The sequence below is a fragment of the Bombina bombina genome, chromosome 1 (genome assembly GCF_027579735.1).
Source record: "Bombina bombina isolate aBomBom1 chromosome 1, aBomBom1.pri, whole genome shotgun sequence".
NCBI lineage: Eukaryota > Metazoa > Chordata > Amphibia > Anura > Bombinatoridae > Bombina > Bombina bombina.
The window spans coordinates 757,373,432-757,396,322 of NC_069499.1; the positions used below are offsets into that span (position 1 = coordinate 757,373,432).

Genomic DNA, 22,891 nt, shown 5'->3' on the forward strand with positions numbered 1-22,891 from the left:
ACACTTTGCTACAATGTAAAGTAGGGAGTGTACAACCTGTATAACAGTGTAAATTTGCTGTCCCCTCAAAACAACTCAACACACAGCCATTAATGTCTAAACTGTTGGCAACAAAAGTGAGTATACCCATAAGTGGAAATGTCCAAATTGGGCCCAATTAGCCATGGTCTGCATGGCTGTCGTCCCAGAAAGAAGCCTTTTCTAAAGATGATGCACAAGAAAGCCTGCAAACAGTTTGCTGAAGAAAAGCAGACTAAGGACATGGATTACTGGAACCATGTCCTGTGGTCCGATGAGACCAAGATAAACTTATTTGGGTCAGATGGTGTCAAGCATGTGTGGCTTCAACAGGGGAGGAGTGCAAAGACAATTGTTTCTTGCCTACAGTTATGCATAGTGGTGGGAGTGTCATGGTTTGGGCCTGCATGAGTGCTGCCGGCACTGGGGAGCTACAGTTCATTGAGGGAACCATGAATGCCAACATGTACTCTGACATACTGAAGAAGAGCATCAGAGACTGGGCTGCAGGGCAGTATTCCAAACACACCTCCAAGACAACCACTGCCTTGCTAAGGAAGCTGAGGGTAAAGGTGATGGACTGGCCAAGCATGTCTCCAGATCTAAACCCTAGTGAGCATCTGTGGGGCGTCCTCAAATAGAAGGTGGGGGAATAACATCCACCAGCTCCGTGATGTCATCATGGAGAAGTGGATGAGGACTCCAGTGGCAACCTGTGAAGCTCTGGTGAACTCCATGCCTAAGAGGGTTAAGGCAGTGCTGAAAAATAATGGTGGCCACACAAAATATTGACACTTTGGGCCCAATTTGGACATTTCCACTTAGGGGTGTACTCACTTTTGTTGCCAACGGTTTAGACATTATTGGCTGTGTGTTGAGTTATTTTGAGGGGACAGCAAATTTACACTGTGATACAGGCTGTACACTCACTACTTTACATTGTAGCAAAGTGTCATTTCTTCAGTGTTGTCACATGAAAAGATATAATAAAATATTTACAAAAATGTGAGGGGTGTACTCACTTTTGTGAGATACTATATATATATTATCTAAAAATGTTTTTATTATTTATTTAATAACACAGATAAATGCAGATTGGAATATTTTAATTATTTGCAGGGGATAGAAAATAGCATTGCACAAAATGCTCTCCCTTACTGGGGTTAAGAACCCTAAAACATAAAAAAAAAATATAAGAGTTTGTTTTGATGTCACAATAAATTCCTATTTCTTCACACACATTTCCCCTGTGGGGCCAAAGTCAATTACTTATATGTGTGGGACTTAAAATTGGGTTGCAGACCTGTCATGATTGCAAAATAGCTGAGTACAGCCAAGAAAAAATCAATGCAAAGCAAACACTGCATTAAAAGCTCTGTAAATACCTTGAATGGCACAGCTGTCGTTAGTAATTCATTCTTGAACTGTGTAATACTCCTCTTGGGTGAGTTGCTTCAGACACGCTAGCTGTTAAAGCTCTGCAAAGATGAAACTATATAAGAAAATAAAAATATACTATATATTTGCTATGTTCTGGCCTTACAAAGATATATGTGTTCTCAAAAGAATACCAGCCCTCTCTCCAGTTCCATTCATTAGTTTCTAATACAAGTCATTATAGAGAGCCTTTGTCCAATTGTAGAGAAGGTTTTTTTGTGACTCATCCAACAGAACAGTAAGTTACTAACAATATTACCAATTAATGCCATGAACAATGTATTACCCTCTTGACTCTAGAGCTTTTTATATAATACTGTTTAACCCTTTATATAATAGTTTTATGTTGCAATTATTTAAATAAAAAGAAACATATAAAAAGTGCTGATTTAAACAGCTGTATCTAGTATTTAATTGTGAATTATTTCTGTTGCAATTCTGTTGAATTTTGTTGTATTCTATGTTTGTTTTTGGAGACGGTTTATATGTAGCACTTTCGTATTTATACATTTCAAGACTTTAAACGTATTGTTAAGACTCTAAGGGCTGGATTACAACTGTAGTTTCTTTTAAAGCTATTACCAGTTTCTAGGTAACTGCTTTAAATTAATTATACCATGAATGATAATTTGTACAACGTATCATAAAGGGACAATAAAATATGATTTAGGTTACTAGGATCTTACTGTCAATGTATCAATCACTTCTTTAGTTTTTGAAAGCCCCGAAAGGGCTCATTTTTTATTTCCCCACCCTCTCCAGAAAATCCCTTTTTCAATTCAGCATCATTAGGTGGTTTGGTATTTCAGAGCTGTCTAACGTTAGCGATAAAACAGCAATGTTCCTGTCATGGAGACCTCATGATTTTAGGTTGTGAGATGATCTTTTTCTCTGTGTGCTGATTATTTTGTGGGGTGACTACCTCCCTTGCACACTCTGGAAGGGGCCTGGTAAAAAAAAGTTTATTTAGATGTGATTTCAGCAAAATAATATTGTTATTCTACATGGAAAGCAGCAGGCAAAAACATGTTCTTCTGGTAAAGTTATAGGTTTTGTTAGAATTCTCCTTTTGGTTTTACCCCCTTAATGACCACGGCGTACCCTGTATATCGCTGGGGGTTAAGGGTTTTCTTGTTTATAATAGCTATTATACCCTCCCTCCTGCTGGTCACCGGAAATAGCGCAGTCTTGCTATTAATAATGCAATAGAATAGAAAGACCAGCGACGTACCCTTAAGGGGTTAAAATTGTTGCTGTGTATATTTGTTTTTTTAATTCTTTTTTTATATATATAAATGCAATGTGACTATTTTGTTCATAATACATGTTTCTTTATTAAAGGGACACTGAACCCAAATTTTTTCTTTCGTGATTCAGATAGAGCATGCAATTTTAAACAACTTTCTAATTTACTCCTATTATCAATTTTTCTTCGTTCTTTTGCTATCTTTATTTGAAAAAGAAGGCATCTAAGCTGGGTTTTTTTGGTTCAGCACTCTGGAAAGCACTTTTTTATTGGTGGATAGATGTATCCACCAATCAGCAAGAACAATCCAGGTTGTTCACCAAAAACTTACATTCTTGCATTTCATGATACCAAGAGAATGAAGAAAATTTGATAATAGGAGTATGTTAGAAAGTTGCTTAAAATGTCATGCTCTATCTGAATCACAAAAGAAAAAATTTGGGTTTAGTGTCTCTTTAAGTTTTTGTCTTTGTCTAATATTCAAATCACGTTACTGAAGAGACTGTTGATAACAGTACTGTGTTTTTTATATTGATTTTTGGGATTTTTAATCTGTTAGTCTGGGTTTTTCCTTAGGATTTCTCATATAATAATTTTAAAGTGATGGCAGCAGAAATAGTTTAACTTTAGAGTTTGGTGGGTTTTTTTTTATATAGGGCTATTGGACTAGGTGTAATTGTTTTTATTTTTGATCATTTTGTTTATTATTTTTTTGTAAGCTTAGTGTTTTTTATTTTTCGAGATTTAGTGTTTATTATTTTCTGCAATTTTAGATTTTTTAATTTCTCTCGTAGTGTGAGGTTTTTTTAAATTTGAAATTTAGATTTTTTAATTGGTAGTTTTTTTTAAACTTTATTAGAGCAATTATGTTAGGTTAATTTATAGTTTAAACTTAGTTTTTATTTCACAGGTAATTTTTTATTTATTTAAATATAGTTATATTGTAATTTTAATTTAAAGTTAGGGGGTGTTAGGTTTAGGGGCTAATAGTTTATTTAGTGTTTTGCGCTGTGGGGGGGCAGCGGTTTAGGGGTTAATATGTTTATTTAGTTGCAGAGATGTTAGAGGTCGGCAGTGTAGGGGTTAATAGGTTTATTTAGTTGCAGAGATGTGGGAGACCGGAGATTTAGGGGTTAATAGGTTTATTTAGTTGTGGAGATATGGGAGGCCGGAGGTTTATGGGTTAATAGGTTTATTTAGTTGCGGAGATGTGGGAGGCCGGAGGTTTAGGGGTTAATAACTTTATTATCATGTTCGCGATGTCGGGGAGCATTGGAATAGGGGTTAATAATTTTATTATAGTGGCGGTGATGTTGGGGAGCGGCAGAATAATGGTTAATAACTTTTATTAGTGTTGACGATGTCGGGAGCGGCAGATTAGGGGTTAATAACTTTATTTAGGTGTCGGCGATGTTGGGGGCAGCAGATTAGGGGTGTTTAGACTTGAGGTTTATGTTAGGGTGTTAGGTTTAGACATAACTTGTTTTCCCCATAGACATCAATGGGTTTGCTTTACGGAGATTTTTCATTCCGCGATCGCAGGTGTTAGATTTTTTTCTAACACTCTCTCCCCATTGATGTCTATGGGGAAAGCGTGCATGAGCACGTCAAATCAGCCCTTGGCTTTTGTGCGGTATGGAGCTTAACGCCACCATATCGCACGAACAAGGAGGTTTTACAGTGTCTCGTAATGGCAGCACTATAGAGGGTGAATAACTTTTTGGCGTTAGTTTTACACCCTGTTTAGCACAAAACTTGTAATCTAGGTGAGTGACAGTTGTGACAGACTCCGGCTACCCCGACTGGGTAGCTTTGCCAAAGGACCCTTCCTGTACCTGGAACCTTCCGCTATGTAGCGGAGAAAGTGATTTTAGGCAATCCCACCCAAATAACTAGACAGACTAGCATTCAGGTGAAAACACAAAGTACATCTTTATTGGGAAAACACACAGTTTTTATGCACAATCTTATCAAGATAAGAGCCTTATCAGTCCCCCAAATCTCCCGCCTTTCCTGCCCCTCCATAGCTGGGGACTGGAGCTATGGGTGATTAAACATACACCGGGAAGGCCACTGGGAAGTTGGGGTTGTAGAGGGGGTCCAGAACCCCCGGCTCCCAAGGGAGCTCCCTTCTGGCAATCACCCCACCTCTTGCCCTCCCCAAGGGGTACTAATCCCCAAAAGAGTGGAGCTCTTGGACAAGGGACTGCTGGAGCGACCTGGCGTAAAGGACATCAGGGATGTGGAACAATGTGGCTGGCCAACAGTTCCAGGGGCCCGGCCAGCCAGAGAGGGACTAGACGGTCAGGGAACAGCTCTTTCATGATGATGTGTAAACCATAAAATGAAGCAAATCAAAGGTTTGGGAGACTGCGGTTGCTCTAGAAAACCCAAAGCTGCTGAGAAACAAGAGGGGGCTCGGTAGTAGGGAGTGTAGGTTTAACCCTTGCAGCCTGGTATCTGTGAAAGCTCCCCCCTTTCAGTTCGGCAGACCCAGCTAGATCCCCACACGGGTCGCCTGGGGCTGTCCGAGGAACTATTCCACTTCAGTTTGCTGGGAAAGTGGGGGCAGCAGATTAGGGGTGTTTAGACTTGAGGTTTATGTTAGGGTGTTAGGTTTAGACATAACTTGTTTTCCCCATAGACATCAATGGGTTTGCTTTACGGAGATTTTTCATTCCGCGATCGCAGGTGTTAGATTTTTTTCTAACACTCTCTCCCCATTGATGTCTATGGGGAAAGCGTGCATGAGCACGTCAAATCAGCCCTTGGCTTTTGTGCGGTATGGAGCTTAACGCCACCATATCGCACGAACAAGGAGGTTTTACAGTGTCTCGTAATGGCAGCACTATAGAGGGTGAATAACTTTTTGGCGTTAGTTTTACACCCTGTTTAGCACAAAACTTGTAATCTAGGTGAGTGACAGTTGTGACAGACTCCGGCTACCCCGACTGGGTAGCTTTGCCAAAGGACCCTTCCTGTACCTGGAACCTTCCGCTATGTAGCGGAGAAAGTGATTTTAGGCAATCCCACCCAAATAACTAGACAGACTAGCATTCAGGTGAAAACACAAAGTACATCTTTATTGGGAAAACACACAGTTTTTATGCACAATCTTATCAAGATAAGAGCCTTATCAGTCCCCCAAATCTCCCGCCTTTCCTGCCCCTCCATAGCTGGGGACTGGAGCTATGGGTGATTAAACATACACCGGGAAGGCCACTGGGAAGTTGGGGTTGTAGAGGGGGTCCAGAACCCCCGGCTCCCAAGGGAGCTCCCTTCTGGCAATCACCCCACCTCTTGCCCTCCCCAAGGGGTACTAATCCCCAAAAGAGTGGAGCTCTTGGACAAGGGACTGCTGGAGCGACCTGGCGTAAAGGACATCAGGGATGTGGAACAATGTGGCTGGCCAACAGTTCCAGGGGCCCGGCCAGCCAGAGAGGGACTAGACGGTCAGGGAACAGCTCTTTCATGATGATGTGTAAACCATAAAATGAAGCAAATCAAAGGTTTGGGAGACTGCGGTTGCTCTAGAAAACCCAAAGCTGCTGAGAAACAAGAGGGGGCTCGGTAGTAGGGAGTGTAGGTTTAACCCTTGCAGCCTGGTATCTGTGAAAGCTCCCCCCTTTCAGTTCGGCAGACCCAGCTAGATCCCCACATGGGTCGGCCTGGGGCTGTCCGAGGAACTATTCCACTTCAGTTTGCTGGTAAAGTCCATCAGGGTTTCCATTGTTTTTTACAGGCCTGTACTGAATGTCAAAGTTGAAGGGCTGCAAAGCTAAATTCCACTGCAGCAAACATCTGTTGTCCCCAGAAACTCGGTTGAGCCAGACTAGGGGGTTGTGGTCCATGAGGATGGTGGAAGGCCTCCCAAAGAGGTACGATTGAAGCTTCTTAAGGGCCCACACCAGGGTCAGGCACTCCTTTTCCACTGCCGCATAGCCTACCTCCCTGCATAACAGCTTCCGGCTGATGTAGACAACGGGATGGTCCTGCCCTTCCTTGTACACCTGGTTTAGTACTGCTCCCAACCCAAAGATTGAGGCATCCAAACAAAAACGTTTGGTTGGGTTAGCAGCGGCCAGGACAGGGGCGGGGATCAATGCAGTCTTAAGGTTTTGGAAAGCCGTTTCACATTCAGGGGACCACAGGACCTGTTGGGGTAGTCATTTACGGGTTAGGTCGGTCAGTGGTTTGGCTAGGGTACTGTAATTGGGACAAATTTACGGTAGTACCCTGCGGTCCCTAGGAAAGCTAAGACTTGGGTTTTGGTCTTGGGGTTGGACTCATTTGCGACTGCCTCAATCTTGGCCGGCTTTGGCCGCTGCTTCCCGCAGCCAAACCGGTGTCCAAGGTACTGGACCTCCAAGTGCCCTATTGTATACTTGTGGGGCTTCAGGGTCAGGCCAGTGGCACTGATGCGGTCTAGAATGATGCATAGGTGGACCAAATGGTCCTTCCAGGTGTCGCTGTAGATCACAATGTCATCCAGGTATGCACAGGCATAGTCCTGGAGGCCATCAAGGAGGTCATCTACCATTCTCTGGAAGGTTGCCAGAGCATTCTTCATCTTAAACGGCATAACCTTGAACTGGTAGAGGCCAAAGGGGGTGATAAATGCCAACTTGGGGATGGACCTGAGGTCCAAGGGGATCTGCCAGTATCCCTTGCAGAGGTCTAGGGTGGTCAGGAAGTGGCCACGGGCAATCCAGTCTAGTAGGTCATTGACCCGGGGCATATGGTAGGCATTGGTTGTGGTTCTATGGTAGTCTATGCAGAACCTGATGGTCATGTGCCACTTGGGTACCAGCACCACTGGGAGGTCCAGGGACTGTTGGATGGTTCAATAACACCTAGTTCCAGCATTTCCCTGAGCTCTAGGTGCATACTGTCTCTGACTGCCTCGGTGACCCAGTATGCTGCCTGTCGCAGGGGCACCTGCCCAGGGGTCTCCAGTCAGTGTATCGCCGCCATGGTGTACCCAGGGGTAGTGGAGAACATGTCTCGCCTATCCTCTAGCATTTGCTGGACTTGTTCCTTCTGACTAGTCCCTTGCCTCTCGTCCAGCTGTATGTCTGCTATGCCTGGGGGGACCTCATCTTGTCCAGGGAGCTCCATCATGGGAAGACTCTCAGAGTCCTCTACAGCTGGAGCACAAATGGTGGCCACATCCCTGGCCCTTTCTAGGTATGCGTTCAGCATGTTCACATGAAAGGTCCGGCGGACTTGGTCATCTGAACATTTAGCTACCAGATTAGTGGTGTCGTTAAGCTGCTCTAACACTCGGTAGGGTCCCTGCCAGGAGGCCTGTAGATTGTTCATTTTGACAGGCTTCAAGGCTAGGGCCTTCTGCCCCACTGCCAGGGTCCAGTTACAAACATTCTGGTCGTATTACCGCTTCTGTCTGCTTTAAATGACCTGAAGGTTCTCTCGCACCCTTTCGGTGAGGTCCTTCAGTCGGTCCCTGAATTCAAGAACGCACTCCACAATGGAGTGTCCCTCCTCTTCTGTGGATCCCTCCCAGTGGGCTTTTAACAGGTCTAGGGGTCCCCTTATTTTCTGGCCATACACTAGCTCAAATGGGGAGAATCCCGTGGATTCCTGGGTCACATCTCTGTATGCAAATAGGAGGTGTGGCAGGTATCTTTCCCAGTCCCTGTGAGAGGCTGAGAACGTCCTAAGCAACTGCTTCAGGGTCCCGTTGAACCTATCTCATAACCTATTAGTCTGGGGGTGATAGGAAGCACTGTGCAGGGGTTTGATACCACACAGTTTCGATAACTGCTGGGTGATCTCCACAGTGAACTGGGTTCCCTGGTTGGAGATCACTTCCCAGGGAAAGCCTACCCTGGTGAATATCCGGAGCATTGCATCTAACACTGTCTCTGCCTGGATATTAGCCAAAGGGATTGCCTTCGGGTATCTAGTGGTGTAATCTACCACTGTGAGTATATATTTCTTCCCTGTGGGGCTGGGTCGGGCCAAGGGACAAATTATATCTACAGCGACGCTGCTTAAAGGTTCATCAATGATGGGGAGGGGGTGTAAGGAGGTTTTGGAATGGTCCCCTGTCTTCCCTACTTTCTGGCACACTTTGCAAGTCTGACAGTATTGCTTAATATCAACTGTAATCCCTGGCCAAAAGAAGGTCTGGGTTAGTCGGTGATGAATCCTGGATTTTCCTAGATGTCCTGCTAGGGGGATATCATGCCCTATCCGCAGCAGGTCATACCGATATTTTTTCAGTACCACCAGCTGGCGCTTGGGCACCGGCCCTTTTTTCCTCTCGGAGATTCGGTACAGGAGCCCTTTCTCTCATTCCTCCCCGAGGCCCTGGGGGTCACTCCCTACTCGTTCATGGTAAGGGGCTAGGGTCGGGTCCCTCCGAGTCTCCTGGGCAAAGTCAGAGGGGGACGCCCAGGAGATTTGGTCGGGGGTAGGGCAGGAGTTGGAGCTGAATGTCTTACCTGGGTCCCCAGATCAGGTGTGGTGGCTTGGTGACTGGCTTGCTGGCGGGTGGTAACTGCACCAACATTCGTGGGGTTATCCCACACAGTGGCCAAGGCAAGGTGGCTAAGGTCATTTTCTAACAAGACCTCGGCGGGCAGATGGCTCATGACTCCCACTTCCACAGCACGGGAGCCGACACCCCAATCCAGGTGCACTCGTGCTGTGGGGATCCTAAGTAAGCCACCCCCACCCACCCGAACGGCAAGTGACCTCCCTGTGTGGTTTGAGGCAGGAGCCAGGTGGGGTTGGACCAGGGTGACTGTAGCTCCAGTGTCTCTTAGTCCCCGGGCCAACTGCCTGTTGAACCAGACATCCTCGCGGGGTCCACCTCATGCAGGACCCTGACTTCTTCTTCTGCCCAGTTGGTTTAATTGGTAGGGCCCTCTGCATACAGATAGTGGGCAGCAGCTTGAAAGCTCCCGACAGGAGCTCTTGCCCACTGAGCCGGAGGGGGGTTCCTTGGCAGCTGCGCTGGACATTCCTTTCAGAAGTGGCTTGCCTGCCCACACCCATAGCATCTCTGGGGTGCACTGGGCCTGGTGGAGCAGACAGGGGCTGGTTGTGTCGGTGGCTGCCGAGGAGCCACTGGAGGATGGGCAGGGGCTGGAGCAGAGCGATGCACTGGTCATGGCTCAGGGTGGACCTGATGCCGGGCATCCAGGTACTGGTCCTCCAGGATGGCTGCTTGGTCTGCTGTTTCGGGTCGCCAATCGTGGACCCATTCTCTTACCTTTGGTGGAGCATGGTTGTAGAAGTGCTCCAGCAGAATGAGCTGTGTGGCTTCGGCCAAAGGGAGCTCCCTTCTTGCAATCACCCCACATCTTGCCCTCCCCAAGGGGTACCAATCCCCAAAAGAGCGGAGCTCTGGGACAAGGGGCCGCTGGAGTTACCTGGGATAAATGATGCCAGGGATGCGGGATGATGTGGCCAGCTGGCAGTTCCAGGGGCCCAGCCAGCGGGAGAGGGATTAGGCGGTCAGGGACCAGTTCTTTCATGAAGATGTGTAATTCATAAAATGAAGCAAATCAAAGGTCTGGGAGATTGCAGTTGCTCTAGAAAACCCAAAGCCACTGAGAAACAAGAGGGGGCTAGGTAGTAGGGGGTAGAGGTTTACCCCTTGCAGCCTGGTATCCGTGACAACAGTTTTACCTTAAATCAATCGATTGAAAAGTTAAAAAAAACATAAGACTAACCTAGTCACTGATGCCGGAAAGGCTTTTGACAGGGTGGACTGGGATTTTATGTGGTCTACCCTGTCAAAATGTGGCTTCTCTCAATCAGGCCCTTTACATTAAACTATCAGCAAAAGTATGAGACAACGGCTCTCTTTCACACAGTTTCTCGATTAAAAATGGGATCAGACAAAGTTGCCCAATGGCACCTCTCTTGTTTACTCATACAGTGGAACCTCTAGCTATTTATTTTTTTTAAATAATTCTACTATAGAGGGATTAACAGTTGACACAATTACGTAGAAATTTTTGTTATTTGCAGACAATATAATATTTACCCTACAATCTCCACAATCATCACTGCCTACTTATTGAACTTTTAGCAGACTATACACTAATCTCCAACTTTACAGTAAATATGGACAAGTCTATTATCATTTTAATATTCCCCAAGCTGACATTAATTATGTAAAGTCTAATACTGCCTTTGTATTGGCTGACTCAATTAAGTATTTAGGCATATCTTTACCCCCCAGCCTATCACAGTTATTTGACCTTAACTATATTCCTCTCCAATCTAAAGCTCAAAAGTACCTACCCACTTGGCATAAACAAGGCCATTTGTCCTGGCTGGGTCATGTTAATACAATTAAAATAATGCTTCTTCACAAATAAATATATCTATTTCAAGTGTTCCCCCTTGCCTTACCAAAACACTATTTAACTAATCAAAAGAGACTATTTGAGCAATTCATCTGGTCATTTTAGAGGCGCCATGTCTCCTGTCAAACACTATACCTTTGTAAAGAAGATGGTGGATTGGGGTTCCTAAACTTAACTACTATAGAGCATCTCATTTCGCATGAATTATAGTTTGGAACCGTTCTAGACTGTCATAATCCTCCATCTAACTTGTTCCAGAACTGTGTGACCTTTTTTGGCTTCCCAAAAAGTATCGGCCTAACAATGTAAATTGTAACTCATTTATCTCCACCACCTTTGAGGTCTGGGACAAGTTAATTGAATCTAAAAAAGGAATTTTTAGCCCAGTGTCTCGCCTTTCCCCACTTTTGAAATAACACCATTTTAATTCAAGACAAGATTAATATTCTTCCTTTAATAGACAATAAACCCTTGCACATCCTGATCAACTTACTTTTGAACAAAAGTTCACTTAAAACTCAATCAGAAATTAAGACTTAGATTGACCCTCCCCTTGACAAATGATTCACCTATTTTCAAATTTGCCACACCATTGTTACAAGCCACTCTAAAGCCAACCTGACAAGATACATCACAGCTTTTGAGTGGATCTGCATTACCCCTGTATGACCAAAGAGCATATTTATTTCACAAATAATCTGCTACTCTGATACTATCCCTAACTTTGTATCTAAATGGGAAATGGAATTATGCACCACTTTTACTAACACAAAATGGTGTCAAATATTTAGGTCTATTAGAAAAATCTTTGTTATTCTCTATAATAGTTGAGCTAAATTACAAAATTATATCTTGGTGGTATTTCTCCCTTACCAGACTACACAGTATACTCCCTAAGGCTTCCCTCATTTGCTGGAGACAGTGTGGAGAAGAGGGCTCACTGTCTCACATATCGTGGTTGTATCCTTTACTACACTCTTACTGGGAAATGATAACTAAACACATCATTAATATATTGGGGACACAATTTTAACTAGACTCCTCAATCATTATTCTCAACATCTTCATGTAATGTGTTGTGCATATTGCAGACAGCTTTTCCAATGTATGATAAATTGTGCAAAAAGATTAATTCCCAGATTATGGAAAAAAATCCCAAATCCTGACTTTTTCTCAATGGATCCCGGAGGTTAATCGTATTTTATCCCTAGAAAAAAAATATTATAGTTACATGGGAAAATCAGATTCTTTTTTAAATATAATTTTTATCTGGGAACAGAAAACAGACACTTAAATATCTTAAAATTTAAATATCTTTATTTTTTGTGTCTACAAGCTATCAGAGGTTAAGTGCTTTTTTAATTTATTCGAATGTGTTGATATCCCAATTCTTGATAGATTGGACAAACACTCACCACATCCGTTTTATTCTCCCTCCCAAACCCTTTCTATCCATTTTGTCCCTTTGTTATTAAGTTTTTATATGGGTTACTTATAATTGTCTAAGGTATTGATACTTGCAGTTACTTCGCTGTAAAGAGAACGATGTAACAACTACTGTAACCATTATGTCTCCTACCGTAACATGTACTTACATATATTGTAATTTTGTTTAAAATGATAATAGAGTTAACTTAAAAAAAGAAGAACCTAGCAGCACTATTTTCAGAAGAATTTAGTCCCAGCAATACAATTATAGAGTGAAAGGAACAGGTAGATGTTGATGAAGCAGAAAGAGAAACTTGAGTTTCACATTGCCCTGGCTAGCTCCTGAGAGTTGACAAAGCCAATGGGAGAGTAATAATTAAACAGGAAACAACACAATAATGATAATACAAATAGAATGCAACACAAACATAATTATTCAAAATATGCCAGAATGCTACTACACGAGTAGAGGTACTTGACCTGTGTTTCAGTTATTTCCTCTCACTTAAAAAAAATGTTGATACCTTAAATTATATTTGGTCTCTTAGGACATGTTTTGAGAACCACTACTCACTCACATATACTATGACATTGCTTAGGTTTGTTTCTATTTTTTTTCTAGAACAGAATATAGTAACTTGAATTAGCAAATATTTGACCCAAGACTATATGGCATTGCCCCTGAAAGCTTTTGCATTTCATACTTTTGAAATTGATCGCAAACAGAATTTAAAGTCCATTTTGACAGGATATGTGAGGGAGAGGCAAATCTGTAATATTTGTTGGCTGATTCCCTGATTTATTGTATAAAATGACTTAGAAGTGCCAAATTCTAAGCAAAGCAGAGCAATGCTCCTTGCAGACAAGGATTTCCCAGCAGTACTAAAGGAAGCAGCACTTGATTAACCTTTCTCTGGTGTGATACAGCATACTTATTTTAGGCCTTTCTAAAACCTCCCTTTGTATGTAATGCCATTAGAAAAATATATATACACATTTTCACCAATACTCTACTACAGACCTTATCTTCCTAGTATGCTTATTGTAAGCTGACCATGCTTTTATATTTAAATGTTTACATTATAGGTGTTTCAATGTGATTAATGAGATGCTGTTGTGTTCACTTTGGGCAGGTTGTAAAGTGTAAATGCTCACATAAAAAAATATGCCTGAATTGACTTAATTTATGTAAAAAGTATTAATGAGTGTTGTAATCCCTGTCTTTCTTGAAAGCAGACTGTTACTCTCTTATACTCTTTCTTTATTTCAGTAGATGTGTTTGTGTGTATATATATATATATATATATATATATATATATATATATATATATTACAATGTTCTACTGAATGAAGGACAAAGCTATTTAGACTATTTTGTAGGGCACCTTCGGCTTAGCGTACTTAGATTTAGAACACCTTTAGGTTAGTGTTCGAACGAAAGGCAGAACAGAATTTTGTAGTGCACCCCATAGAAGTCTATGAGATGAGGGTTTTAGCACCTCTGCACTATCCGACCTCCAAGAATATTAGCAGTTGATTTAAGTTGAGTGGTGTTAAAGCTTCACAGCGCTAATAATTTTGCACTCCTCTTGTAATCTGGGTGTATGTGTTTAACCCAGGCAAATTGGTTACACAAAATGGTAAAATCCAAGTCTTACACCTACCAAACAGGGCACAGCTGGTGATTGGCAATTATGGGCACATACTAGAATTATTCTAAACATCTTGGAATACTCTATTTTGTTTTTTTTTCACAAGTAGGTAAACAAAATTCGATTGTCAACTATAATTAATAAATACATAACTCATATAACAATTACATACTTTAACAATTTAGAGCTTTAGAATGTTAAGTTTTATACTTACCAATAAAAGTTATCAAATACAATGATTTATACAAATGCAAAAACAAATAGATAGGCAAAGCAGAATTTAAACCATTTATGCCATCATCAGTGACTTTGCTGATGTCATTATGAAGTCTTTATACATCACCAGTGTCAAATATTTTTCTAAAGTTTTTTTCTTACTCATAACTAACTTTAATTCTTTTTTTATATTTTCACATAATTTTAAGACAGAGCTTTTTCCACACCCCTTGTGCAGCTCTGTATCACAATTCAGATGGGAACATACTGCAACATACACTGATGATGCACTTTTTATCTGTGCACATTCAGGGCCTGATATTTAAAGCCTCACTGCTTTGGCAAGATGATCAAAGAAGTCTTCTATCTTGACACCGCAACAGCGAGGTCCCTAAAAAAAAAATGTAGAAACAAAATTTATCTTGAAAAATGTTTACTATGTAGTTTTTATGTGAACAGTGACTCTTACATTATAATACAAGGTCTAAAAAAATCACAAAGATTTTGCGGGACTTCTCTCCATGCCAGAGAGGTTTTGAATATCAGGCCTTAAAGGGACATTAAACACTAAATACATGCTAGATAGAATGATGCATTCAAAGAAAAGATTAGTCCATGAGTAACATGTAGATGTATTTTTTAAAGTTTCATTAGTTGTTTAAAAAGTGACAAAATAAGTGTAAAGTTTTAGTGTCTATAAAACAATGGGAGCTGCCATGTTGTAACTTGTGTTACCTTCTCTGCTGTGGCCAATTAGGGACAGTTATAAATAGGTCACTAGAGTGTGCAGCCAATGGTTGTGCTGGATTTAACAGTGTTCTGCACTTCCATTTCTAACAGGAACTGAAAAGCTCACAATTTCAGAATGGAATTACAGGCAAAGAGGACAAAATAAATAATGAAAGTATATTGCAGAGTTGTTTTATAAATACAATTTATCATTTTATATTACCATCTCAAAGTGTTTAATGTCCCTTTAAAAGTAAACACCAGGGGGGCGGAGCCGGGAGCTGTACAGTGATGGTGGTGTAGGTTTAGAGCTCCGCAACACACTGCTAATTAAACAACTGCAAAGGGCATAAATATATCTGTGGCTGCCTTAAAAAACTGAGGAAAGAGGTAATGAAGGGAAAGTGAACCCAAAGGCACAAGATTTGGAGCTGAACTGCAAGCTGAACGCTGTGAGACTTAAGAATGCAGCGGTGATTGAGCGGAGTGATCCGCCATCTTGCCCACGCGGTAAGCGACTTGTAGGAAGCAAAGGCAACGGACCGACAACATAATACCCAGACCATCCCTGCTACACTGATAAGTGGAGACTGGACCAAGCAGAATGATTGTCAGAGTAAAAGAAAGAAGCGGTGGCCATTAACATATAAGAAACGGTCACGGACCAACCCAAAACAAGCAACACTAGGTGAGTGGCGTTGTACCACCTTTGCATAACTGATATAGCATGCTCGTGGGAATGGTTTCTGGGGGAAGATAAGATATTAAGACGCTGCACGGACGCTGCAGAGAGCATTAAGGCAATCAAATCAGACTGGCCCTATTTCACAGAGAGATATGGAGGAAGGGTATAAAAAAGGAAATTGGGTGCCTGAATGAATAACATCCACATACATACTTAGAGAAAAAGTATTATGCTACCTCATTCCTAGCACAACAGAAGACGCAGCAAGTCTATAACAGCAGGTGTAAAAATGACACACTTCCAAAACACAGTTAACCCTACCTCAAAAGTCTATATAAGCATAAAATAAGATATGATCAGCTACACTACGACTTGACACGGTAACCCTTCCACAGCCTACCGAATGTATATGCACTCTTAGAGACTATCCATATCAAATAAGAGACTTTATTTTTTATCTTAAAAAAAAGGGGTTCAGGAACTTGAGATATGACTGCAAGCATGCTGCACAGTTTGCATTAACGACAATCACAAGAACCCAGACCTTATAAAAAGCAAGAATGCTGAACCCTGAATAATACAATATTTTTATATAGTAGGCAAGCTGCAGAAAAACCTACCCAAATAACTAGTTCCTAATTAACGATTACTCTGTCTAAGGAAGTCAAGGAAACAAAAAGCACACACCTTGCTTAAGATACACAGGTTTTAAATATTACAATACACGGGGGGGGGGGAAGAGGACTATAAACACTGTCATTCATCTGTTACCTGCTGACATACTACCTCACCGCTTACTACACCATCTCCAATATGGCAGCAAGGAAGCATACTAAATCCTCTCAGGGACCTAAAACCCCAACAGCAACTTTGTTTTTTAAACCAGTGAAAGAGAGGGTTATAGAGGCAATCAATAGCGAAGCTGATGAAGAGGTAGATTCTGACACAGATTCACAAGCTCCTGCAGATGATTCTATCCCCGCTACAAAAGCTGACCTTAAGACACTGGTATCAAAGCAAGATATCAATCAAAACTTTGACAAACTATGGGAAAAAATAGATGCATTTCAGAGTACCATAACGAACAGTCTGGCAGAAATTAAGCAAGACGTCACAGACTTAGGCTCCAGGGTGGCGATTCTGGAAGAAGCTGACACTTCAGTAACAGAAGATCTCTCTAACTTCAAGCAGCTACTTACTGCTCAACAGCAAGAGGTAATGGAAATGCAAGACAAACTTGAAGATCTCAAAAATAGAAGCCGAAGATGTAATTTAAGGTTGAAGGGAGTACCTGAATCTGTCACGGCAGAGGAACTACATATCTATCTGCACCAGCTCTTTCAAGCCATAACAGGCGAAGGGGGCGACGAGAAATTTCAACTGGAGAGAGCACACAGAGCACTGCGTGCCAAGCCAAAAGAAGAAGCCCCACCTAGAGACGTCGTGGTCAAGTTTCTTAGATTTCCAGAAAAAGAGGAGATACTGGCTGCAGCATGGAAAAATCCTACATTTAAGTTCCAGGGCTCAGTGATTCAGTTCTTCCAAGACCTCTGCCTCAAAACACTACAAAGAAGAAGTGGTCTGAAACCCCTCACCACCATCTTGAGGAAACACCAAATCAGATATAGATGGGGTTTCCCCTTTAACCTATACATCTTGCACAATGGCAGGTCTCTCAGTCTCAGAGAACCGGATGAGATTCCAACAATCTGCAACAAGCTACATCTGGAGATTCCGGATTTGCCGCAGAGGAGCCAAGAAGAAAAAACTGGACAACAGACATCTGGACACAATCACCTGCAAAAGCCAAAATGGACAAGAGTCACGAAGAAAAAAACCAAAAGCATGAAATCCTCACCTAATACAAGCCCTGAGGTTCAAAGGACTGGACTGCAGTGACATGTCTCACCAAACACCTGTGGAAGGCATAAGAAATCAAGGTTTAGTATAATATCTCTAGATAGAGTTTGACCAGGGAGGGAACTTTGAGCAATATGTTCACAGCAAACCTGAATGTAGACATTGCCCACCTCTACCAAGCTAGCAGTGGGAGTACAAATTAATCAGAAAATGTTTAAAGTATTTAGAGGGAGGGGGGGAGGGGTGTTAGTTTTGTTGATTTTCCTTGTTTATCTTCTACATGTAGTTACCCAATGTAGGAGTTATTTGTTTTTCATTGTTTTTAATGCCACCACTCGATATACTACAGATGCTATGCTGCAAACTATATGTAACTTGCCTAGTAATGCTGTTGTCTATGTTTTTCCTCATTGCCGGTCCAATTTGGGGGAAACTTCTAGAGAGGAAAGCACCCTTTTTGAGATATCCAGAGATGATGCTTATGATTGTAGAAAGGACAGATCCGGGAGAGAGAGCCCCGGAAACCAAACTGTAAGTAATGACTAAAGATATACGCTTAATATCACATAACGTAAGAGGTCTCAATACAGATCTTAAAGGACGGACAGCATTAACACAATACCTGAGATTAAACGCTAAGATCATTTTTTTGCAGGAAACACACTTCACTAGAGAAGTGGTTCCAAAATATTGGTCACGATCTTTCACACAACACTATCACTCTACATCGAACAAAAAAAAGAGAGGGGTATCGATATTGATACATCAATCCTTAGGATTTGAGGTGGAAGAGACAATTAAAGACCCAGAGGGGAGGTTCCTGATAGTAAGAGGGAGACAACGAGACAAGCAAATTATCTTATGCAACATATACGCACCCAATGAGACACAGATATCTTTCTTTGCACACATATCCGATTTACTAACCCACTGGTCACAAGCTAGGATACTCTTAGGGGGTGATTTTAATATCTCAATGTACCCATACCAAGATACAGAACAGACTAAATTGTCCCATAAACAACTTAGACATAACTCCATGATTAAGAAAATCAAAGAGATTTTCCTGTCTCATAACATCATAGATTCCTGGGATACCTTGTATGGCAAAACTTCAGACTATACCTACTATTCTCACGCACATAAAAAATACTCCAAATTAGACTATGTTTACGTAAGCCAAATATGGATACCAGACTTAGCATCCTCCACCATACACGCGTGTGCGTGGTCAGATCACTCCATAGTACAAATTTGCATTAAGGACACCTTTCATGTTAGTGCTACACGTTCATGGAACTATGATCCTTTGATATTACAAAAACCAGGCACACATGAAACTATCTTACAACACATGTCAGAATACTGGACATTGAACATGGGAACCACTTCCAACCCTATCAACACATGGGCAGCACACAAACCCTTTCTTAGAGGACTGCTGATCAAAGAGAAATCGGCCCTGAGCAAGGCTAATAGAAAACAAATAGATTTACTACAAACACAAATAGACTCCCTGACTAAGGAACATCAACAGAACTTATCAGCTACAATATTCCAAGAACTACAAGCTAAAAGACTAGAACTATCAGAGATTATGAATAAGGCATCTCTTAGAGCAGCTCATAGAATGAAATCGCAATATTTTATTTATTCCAATAAACCTGATAGATACTTAGCCCACAAACTTAGGGAACAGATAAAGTCCTTTTCCATACCAGTCTTACAAGCACAAGACGGAACATATACCTCTAATCCACAAGTAATAGCAGATACTTTTGCACAATATTATGCATGTCTCTATGATGGAAAAAAACAAATAAAACTAACCAAACGAGACTATTACGGACCAGATTCTTAGACGACGCTAATTTAACTCCAATTGACGATAACACTCGAGACGAATTAAATGCAGAGGTGTCGACCAGGGAGGTCCTGCTGGCCATTAAAGAACTTAAACCTGGGAAGGCAGCGGGTCCGGATGGATTCCCGGGGGAATATTATAAACTTTTCAAATCTACTTTAATCCCACATGTTGTAACTTTTTGCAATGACATTTTACAGGGTAGGGTAATACCAAAAGACCTTTTACAAGCAAAGATTGTGGTGATCCCTAAACCAGGGAGGAATCCCAAATTTTGTCAAAGCTACAGACCCATATCCCTAATTAATCAGGATATAAAGATTTTTACTAAAATCTTAGCAAACAGGCTTAAAACACATTTACCGGCGATGATCCATCCGGACCAGGTAGGATTTATTTCAGGTAGGGAGGCCCCCGACAATATCAGACGCACGATCTCCTTGGTTGACTACCTGACTAGGACTAAGACGCCTTCTCTGGTCCTGTCATTGGACGCGGAGAAGGCGTTTGACAGAATAGATTGGGACTTTATGTTTGAGGTGCTAGACAGGTTGGGATTCAGGGGTCCATTTGTCCAGGCTATTAAGGGTATATATTCATGCCCCACAGCTTACATCAGAGCGGCGGGCTATCAATCTAGAGGGATTGAAATTCGAAACGGTACAAGACAGGGGTGCCCCTTGTCGCCGCTTCTATTTGCCGTATGTATCGAGCCACTGGCAGCGATGATTAGATTAAACCCGGAGATACATGGAGTCCCGATAGGTGATGAGGAGTTCAAATTATCTCTATTTGCGGATGACATTCTCCTTACCTTATCCAATCCAATGTAATCTTTGCCCCACTTATACCGAATCCTAAAAGACTATGCTGATATCTCAGGGTACAAGATCAACCAAGAGAAATGTGAAGCGATTCCTATCGCTATCCCCCTACATACTAGAAAACTCCTTGAAATTAATTTCTCGCTTGAGTGGGCCAAAGAGGCAATTAAATACTTAGGCGTCCGACTGTCAGGCGATATCTCAGACCTATACAAACTAAATTATATCCCGCTATATAAAACCATTCGAAAAGAGATCAATAAGTGGAGATCAGGAGGTTTCTCATGGTACGGACGCATATCCGCCATTAAAATGAACACTCTCCCGAGGTTATTATATCTATTTAGAGCCCTTCCGATTAAGATTCCCATACCAGAACTCAACAAACTTCAAACAGACTTGATTAGATTTATTAGAGGAAATAAAAAAGCTAGGATACCCTCACAAATACTACAGCAACACAGACAATTAGGAGGGGTGGGGATACCTAACCTGCTTAGTTACTATCAAGCGGCGAGATTGGCACAAACAACACTACTGGGTAACCCACAGACAGATTTAGTATGGGTGAAAGTGGAGACCAAGATAGCAGAACATAGTCACTCAGACGATACCTTTTGGGAATATCCAAAAGACAGACTTAGACTACATAAGACTAAGAAACTTACAGGTGCGATGATGTCTTTGTGGCACTCGCTGACCACTACCCTAAAGTTATTCCCACAGGACTCATTGATGAGACCTTTGCGAACACTATTGGACAGAGACTCTCATAGGCTGATCAATAAATGGATTAACAAGGGACTTTATAGGGTAGCGGACTTTTTACACAAAGGTAGAATAGTTACTTACCAACAGTTACAAGACAAAATATCACCAGACAAATTGCAATGGTTTTTATACCTACAGATAGCATCAACTATTACCAAGTATCTACCTCAACAGCCAAGACATACTCTGACGACACTAGAAAAGCTATGTAGTTTGAACTCCCGACTTAAGAAACTAATTTCCACTATATACATCTTGCTGCAAGAAGCTAGACGTACAGACAAATCCTCATTAATGGTAAAATGGGATTGAGATACTAATGTAGCATATTCCAAAGAGGACTGGACAGAGATCTTTTATAAGTCAAGTAAAGGTATGATCAGCGCGGATTTTAAAGAAAACTGTATTAAAACTACCTTTAGATGGTACCTTACCCTGATTATTACATCACACTACAATCAAAATGGTAGCAAAAATTGTTATAGAGGATGTAGCGAGATAGGGACATATATCCATATGTGGTGGGATTGACCACAAGTACAGCAAGTCTGGTCTAAACTATCCCAACTACTGAGCGAGGTGCTCTCAGAGAACATCACCCTTACAATTACTCAAGCTCTGTTGAATGAACATATACCACCTTTTAACTCAGCTACAAACACATTCATACACACTCTATGCACAACCACTAGAATTTGTGTGGCTCGACACTGGAAGGTGGGGGTGCCCTCTTGGGGGGAAATTTTGGAGAAAATTAAGATAACATACTCACTCTCTGAATCAGCATCTTTGATACAGGCCAATCATGACCAATTCTTAAGAGTCTGGAATTACTGGATTTTGGGTGGGCATTAATCAGGCACAACTAGGGAGTCTACTTGAGACATAGCCTTGAGTTCAAACCAGGACTGAATATATTTAGAGACTCAGGCGGTGACAGTAGACGGCAGAGATTTGTATGAGCCGACTGGTGGCGGGGTTCTCTCTCCTTGGATCGGCGACTGAAGTAAAGATGGAACAGGCAAGTTGAAGTTTAATACTTTATTGAGTGGGGGTTGTTAGTTTACGGTTTATTGTTATAACATAAGAGAATAAATATACTAGGAAATGATACAAAAGAATACAATTGGGTGCTGCAGAGACTGCGGGGTGGCCATGGATACCCTCAATATCTACAGAAACTGTTGATCTAATACACCCTTAGGTCTTTGTAATTCTTATTGACTGTGTGGTTCACCATACTATGTGATAAATCTCTTTATGCTCAAATAAATGCGAATGGACATTATACTATACTGCTGGTTCAGCAAACTACAGCTGTGCCAACTATCTCGGACCTTTCCTTAATGGACTTTCACCAGAAAAATAAAGAGATCAGTTATAGACATTCAATTGAGAAAAACTATGCAATATAAGATGTAATCTGTATTTTGTATTCTTTATTTGTTATTTTATTCTATAATAAAAATCATTTCAACTAAAAGTAAACACCAATTTTGTATGGAGCTGGTATGACCAGCACTCTGTAGTATTCAATTGCACATTTCTGTTGTTCACAATTCAAGAGCTCACTAAAAAATTAAACTAAATTCAAGCATAGCAGTGTCTACAATATTCCTTAACAGTGGTTGAATCTGCAGGGGGCATCTGCAGGGGGCAGCATTGCACAAGCATTTCACCAGAACTACTTGTGCAATGTTAAATGCCAACAGCGTATGCTGTCGTCATTCAGCGATGTCGGGAGGACATGATCCACTACAGAGGATCATGTCCGTCTGACAGTTGGTAAATCTGCCCCATAGTAGCAGCTAGATGG

At 41.6% G+C, this 22,891-nt stretch overlaps 1 protein-coding gene across 7 annotated transcripts in view; it reads right to left on the reverse strand.

Annotated features, from left to right (window-relative positions):
- Nucleotides 1-22,891, reverse strand: part of CAPN6 (calpain 6) — a 258,328-nt gene that overhangs the window by 187,124 nt on the left and 48,313 nt on the right. The window contains exons 2-3 of one of the 7 annotated variants that reach the window (XM_053699316.1): nucleotides 14,677-14,733; nucleotides 1,404-1,496 (exon numbers count right to left, since the gene is read on the reverse strand). The exons of 1 other annotated variant lie outside the window; for it this stretch is intronic. The gene's annotated coding sequence lies outside the window, so the exon portion shown is untranslated. Of the gene's footprint in view, nucleotides 1-1,403; nucleotides 1,511-14,340; nucleotides 14,580-14,620; nucleotides 14,734-22,891 lie in introns of those variants that run through there. 5 more of the 7 variants (XM_053699317.1, XM_053699314.1, XM_053699315.1 and 2 more) reach the window with 5 other exon arrangements.